This window comes from Taudactylus pleione, unplaced genomic scaffold, assembly GCF_031769625.1.
Source record: "Taudactylus pleione unplaced genomic scaffold, aTauple2 ptg000117l, whole genome shotgun sequence".
In the NCBI taxonomy this organism is placed as follows: Eukaryota; Metazoa; Chordata; class Amphibia; order Anura; family Myobatrachidae; genus Taudactylus; species Taudactylus pleione.
Window position 1 is genome coordinate 2,832,319 of NW_028284519.1, and position 6,402 is coordinate 2,838,720.

Genomic DNA, 6,402 nt, shown 5'->3' on the forward strand with positions numbered 1-6,402 from the left:
TGACAAGCTTTCTAGTATTTAGATTTCAGAGTCTGTACCCTTTACACTCTTGGCAATATACAAGCGTGATACACTCCATATACTTTAATCCAGCTCACATCTTCTCTCTTTGGAGATACGTACATATGCGGTACACCCAAAAACTCTGAAATGTTTGGCATCTGGTTTTCTATCAGACATTGATTCTACTGGTGTTTTTTCTTTTAAGGTAATTCTGGGAGCACGACTCTACAAATAAACTAGTTTAGACACTGCTTCTGCTTCAAAACACCTGTTTAGGCCTGCATCTTTTACCATACATTGGGCTCTCTCCACTAATGTACGCTTTGCGTGCTCACTTACACCATTCTATACTTACGTGTACAAAATGGTCAACTTATGTTTGATGCCATACTTCTTTAGGAAGATACGACGCCCATGGGGACGCCTCCGTCTGGGCAGCCACGCCCCCGGCACGCCCACCAAAGGGGGCATGCTGTCACTCACCATCGACAGCACGCCCCCTTTGGTGCGAGACCCATAGCGACGGCTTGGCCGTCGCTATTCGGGTCTCTCGCATGCGCACGACGGAGCTCCCTCCGTTGTGCGCATGTGCCCTAGGGCACCAACGACCCACTTGCGAGCGCTCAGCGCTCGTGAGCGGGTCAGAATCAGGCCCACAGGCTACAGCCGCTTTAATCAGCAGAGTAGCACAGCTTACATCAGCGTGCAGTGCGTCCCCCTATACACAGTCACTTAGCAGCACAGCCACTTGTTGTGAGTCTGGATTCTGGACACAGGCTACTACAACCACTTTAATTAGCAGAGTAGCGCAACATACATCAGCGTGCAGTGTGCCCCCTACAGTCACTTAACAGCACAGTCATTAGTCTGGAGTCTGGACACAGCCACCTCATTGCTGAGCAGTGCGCAGCATGCATGCCGAGTAACAAATGGTGCTGAGTCACGGTCACGGTGCCTTATATAGAACCAAGTCTCACAAAAATCTGATGTTGGGAGGATGACGTTTGGCCTCAAAGTGGCATCCGAGTCAAACGGGAGCACCGCAACTGTGGCTCGGGTGCACTCTTATCCCCGGTGTCCGGAGCAGTTCGGAGTCTATGGAATCCAAACCGTTCATCCCTAGTTCATATCTTGAGTTATCACTGAAATACTGTACATTAAGTGTATCATATTGTACATTATCTTGCAATAAAAATTACTTGACATGGATCTTCTTTTTATTTTATGCTAAACAGTAATAATAGAAAGGAGAGGCAGACATGGGAAACTTTTAAGCACCTTCAGTATATGCACTTACATTGTCTTCTTCTGTGCGATGCACAATGCACACTATGCTTGGCCATTTGAAGCAAAGGGCAATGTTGGACAAAACCATGAAGAGCCCATAGGGGAATGCATTAATAGTGGCCCACAAAGGGGAAAAAATTATTGGTATAATTTAGCAGCAGAGAGGTAGTGTTTGGTATGGAAGGGTCAAGGGAATAGTGCAGAGTGGTAGCGATGAGTATGCAGGCATCTGGGAGGCAGTGCAGAGAGATAGTGTTTGGTAAGTAGGGGGTCAGTGGGGTAGTGCAAGTAAGTAATGGGGAGTATGTAGGATTCAGGGTGCTAGTGCAGAGAGATAGTATTTGGTAAGGAGGGGTCAGGGGGTAGTGCAGATAGGTAGTGGTGAGTATGGAATGGTCACGGAGGTAGTGGTAAGCATGGGGGAGTCAGAGAGGTAGTGGCGAGCCAACCAGTAGCCCTTGAAATGCTGGTCAGTTGTGGGTATATGAGACCACTACACATGTACTAACATTATGCACACTGTAGTGTCTCTCATATTATTCTACAGTGTAGTGCATCTACATTAGGCCACACTGTATAGCCCCCACATTATACCACACTGTAGTGCCCACACATTAGGCCACACTATAGTGCCCCACACATTAATTCACAATGTAATTCCACATATTATGCCACACTGTAGTGCATTCACATTATACCACACAATAGTGCCCCCCACATTATTCCACATTGTAGTGCCCACACAATATGTCACACTGTAGTGCCAACACATTATGCCACAATGTAGTGCCCACACATTATGAAACCTGCAGTGCCCACACATTATCCCACTCTGTAGTTTCCACATATTGTGCCACACTGTAGTGCCCACACATTATGCCACCTGTAGTGCCTACACAATATGCCACACTGTAGTACCCACACATTATGCCATGTTGTAATGCCCACACACAGTGTACTCAAAAGAAACATCATAAGGCTGCCAGCAGAGCAGCAGTCACAGCCTCACAATGAGTCACTCCCACCCTTGAGGCTGCACTGTTGCTTATCTCTATAGGTCAGAGGAGCATGTGATCGGATCCTCCAATCAGAGCTTAGCACATGCTCCTCTGACACCTCTGCAAAGACTACTGGGATCTATTAACCAGTAGTGCAGAGCTGAGTCTGACTGCAGTGGATTGGACCGCTGTGTGTGTAGCAGCCAGCCGGTTCAGTCACAGCCTTGATGACTGCCTGGCAAGCAGCTGCACTGCAGCCTGCTCTAGCAGATGGTGCTGTAGGCCACGCCCTCCCACAATAGATGGCTGGCTGCAATTCAGTGGAGCTCACTGAGGATTTCAATGACTCTCCCACGTCCTAGTCTGAGCCTGGCAAAGGTGGTAGAAATAGAATGGGGAGCAAAACTGGGGCAGAGTAGGAAAGCTGATTCAGTGGGGGCCTCAGAGGAGAACCTGTCTGAAATATGGGGGGTCAAGTGTATGCACCTGCATTATTATCTGGCTCTGTTGCAGGCACAGATGATCCTGGCTACACACTGTTTCTGATTCACAGAAGCAGGTTATGACCAATGGCACCACTGCCCCCCCCCCCATCTGCCCCCATGCAGATGGAACACTTGTAACACCATCATGGCGACGCTGGATTTTTCAAGGGCAAAACTATATATAACTGTATCAGTACTTTTATGTTTTATTTGGAACTGTATTAAATTGTGTTTTACATGGTTACATGATAAAGGCCACTTTAGATGGATTGTTCAAACCTGGCTTCCCTATTTAAATGCAGCTCTGGCTGCAGAAGGTTTCCTTATTGGCTAAGCTCAAGTATACTGAGACTCTCTAAATGTATGATCCTGGGTATGGCACAGCTTGTTCGTGGTTATCTCACTTCAATTGCTGTGCATTTCATGGAATGTGGTCCTCTTTCTTAGGCAGTTAACATCAATTGCCACACTCCTTGAAACGAATAGCAATTGAAGTGAGATAACCCTATTGTCCTTTTTCTCCTTTATTTTGATTTTATGCTTTTTTATTTCAATTAGTTTATTCTCAGTATATATTGTTATTTATGTTTTTACAACATTGTTCTTTTTTTAAATTGATCCTGCGAATTCTGAAGCCATTATTTTTATAGTAAGTATCCTATGTACTTTCAGTTTTAAACACATTTACTGCCTGAATATATGTGATCTCACATTTATCTTTGAACCTATAAACCAGGATAAATACTGAACCGAAGTGACTAAATTCTGTTATTTTGCTGGGGTTCTTATAAAGAAATAACCAAAATTTTGATAATTGAACCCCAAAAACAATAAGGGTCTGGGAAGACATTGGACTATTATCAGGGGATCTGGAAGTAATTTATTACTATTAGGGGTAGATTTACTAAGATTCGAGTCTGATTGAGTTTTTTTTTTTTTTAAACGAGTGATTTGAGGCTCCTTAAACTCACAAATTTACAAAGAAGTGAGTTTAGGTGAGAGTGAGATGGCTGATGGTGAATCAGATCGAGATATCTCCCCCGAGTAGCAACTTTTGAAGGCGATTACTCACCCGAGATTGCAGTGTTTTCTCTCTGCAAATATAGGAAAAATGCAGGTGTACCTGCGCTATCTCCTTAGTTGTAATGGGAAACGGGGAGGGGGGAAAGAAAAAAAGGGGGGGGGTTAGAAAGTGGCAAAGTAGATGGAAAACAATATTAGGTTTGGTGTAACTCTTTGGCTGCCACAGACCTTAGTGATCCCTTCCTGAATCACTAGGATATAAACATAATTAACAAATGGGGTCTTGAAGGGCGCACAGATGGTGTTTATGGCAAATGAAGTGTTTGTTTCTTAAGATATATAGGAAATGGCAAACTATTAAATTTGAACTTATTTAATATGTAAATATTGTATATATATATATATATATATATATAAGAATGATAGCATGAATGAACAAATAATCTTTAGACGTACATGGGTATAGAATAAAATTGGCAGCAATTTAACAGATGTGAATGTATCACAATAAAGAAAAAGAAAACATTGTTGAAACACTGATAAATTGGTTTGCAAAAATGAAATAAAGTGAAATAAGATAAAATAAAATAAAATTCAATAGGTGCACACAGGTTAATGTAAAATCCTTAAAGTAAGGAAAGTTCCTTTAGAATGAACTCTGTATACCAGGAAAAAAGCATGTGAGTAAATCCGTAAAAAAATTGTCCTGGGGTGCGCGCACCTCCTACCTTACTCAATGCTGCTATACCAGTTGGTGAGGGTGGTTAATTCTGATTGTGGTACCGTTGCTGCAGTAAACTATATTACTCAGTCCTTGTCGGTTCCTGTGTTCAGTGGCTGTAAACCTTGCGGATGAATAAGAACAGCGGGGTGATGGTTGCGGCGGCTATTGCCGTCAGAGCGGTCCCGTTCGGCAGAGCTCTTGCCTCGCGGTCGGCCTTTCTGCTCCCGTGCTTCCTGTGTAGTCTCAGCTTCAATAATGAATTGTGAACTGATGCTGATTAGATGTGGAGTAGGTGTGTCCAACGCGTTTCTCCCGGTCGGGCTTCGTCAGGGACAGTGATCCATGCTGTGGGTGTCTTCTTGTTCGTTTAAGTAGTTGCTTCTAATTGTGTCCAGCTGGCAATAATTAGCTCCTAAATGAGAGTGACTGAGCTTGATACTGCTGAAATCCCTGGCAATAAATGTTTGTTAAGGGAATTAAGTCCCAGCAAATGAAATAAAGATTTTCATTCAGGGGTGCTGATATGAAGACATTTAGAAGTAGATGTTCTAGGTAAATCACTTGCTAAAATAAAGACATTTACAGACAAAATAGGACAGGGAAAGTGCATACAATAATCTGATAGCAATTTGATAGATATACATTTCTATTAGTCTGAAAAGGTTAGAATGAAGAAGGAAAGAACAGAAATGTAGTGTTGCTAGAGTTCTTATATATTCATTGTTTATTCATTTAGGTTCTCCTTCTTTCTTCTCCTTTTTCTCTCCAGGGATTATCCTTTAAATGTGATATGTATATGTTCCAAAATAAATGAATAAATAAGTGAAAATTATGAAGCGAAATAATGAATGCTTATAAACATTGTGCAATTCCTAAGTTTGGATCTAAAAAGAAGTATTTCAATATGTATTAGGCAGGTTCTTCGGTGAATGGTCTGTAGTTTGGAGAGAGGGGCTCTTCTTATATTGCAAAAAAAATTAGCTCATTAAAGTTTCACATTGCCTAATGGGTTATTATGACCTGAGGTCAGGATCCTAAAGTGCCATCCCGGGGGTGGGATCAGGGGGGCAAGTCCTATTCCGCCCGCTCCGGGCTATAGAGAGATGGTGTCCCTTACAGTACCTGTGTTTCCTGGGGGGTCTCCCAACCCAGTACTATCCAGGCCCAACCCTCCTTTGCTTCCAAGTTCTGATGGTATTTATTGGGCGTATCTAGGGTGGTATGACTGTAAAAATCTCTCCATCCGTTGCGACCAAGGACAGACTTAGCCCCCCCGGCCCCCCGGAACGTCACTCATCAATCCTCGTTTAAAAATTGGGAAAGTTCAAAATCTATGTTAAGGCCGTTTGGTATTAAGGTCTTCATTTCAAATATCCACTTGCTTTCTTCCCTTGACATGGATTTAATATAATTACCTCCTCTCCAGGATGGTTTAACTAGAGAGATAGCTTGAAATGAGAGTAGGGAGGAGTCTTTGTTGTGATGTAGAAAAAAATGTTCGGACACACTGTGCGTCCTTAATCCATTTTCAATATTCCTCATATGTTCTCCGAGGCGTGTGCTAAGTTTCCTAATGGTGCGACCGATATACTGAAGTCCACAGGGGCAGGAGAGTAGGTAGATGGTCCCCTTTGAATCGCAGCTTAATTTGTCTCTCATCCTGTATTCCTTTTTGGTCGTAAAGGAAATAAAGTGAGTGATGGGAGTGGTTGTTTTCTTAGTAGTGGTTCTACATGCTCTACAGTGGTTGCAATAAAAGAAGCCTTTTCTCTTATCATTAAGCCAGTTTAGATTATTGACTTCAAGATTCTTCTTTGGTGACAGATGGCTCTTAACCAATTTTTTTTTAATACTGGGTGCTCTCCTGTAGACAAATGTTGGT

General features: G+C 42.8%; 1 pseudogene; it reads right to left on the reverse strand.

Annotated features, from left to right (window-relative positions):
- Window positions 1–5,630: 5,630 nt before the first annotated feature.
- LOC148524257 (5S ribosomal RNA) lies at window positions 5,631–5,753 on the reverse strand (annotated as a pseudogene).
- Window positions 5,754–6,402: the final 649 nt, after the last annotated feature.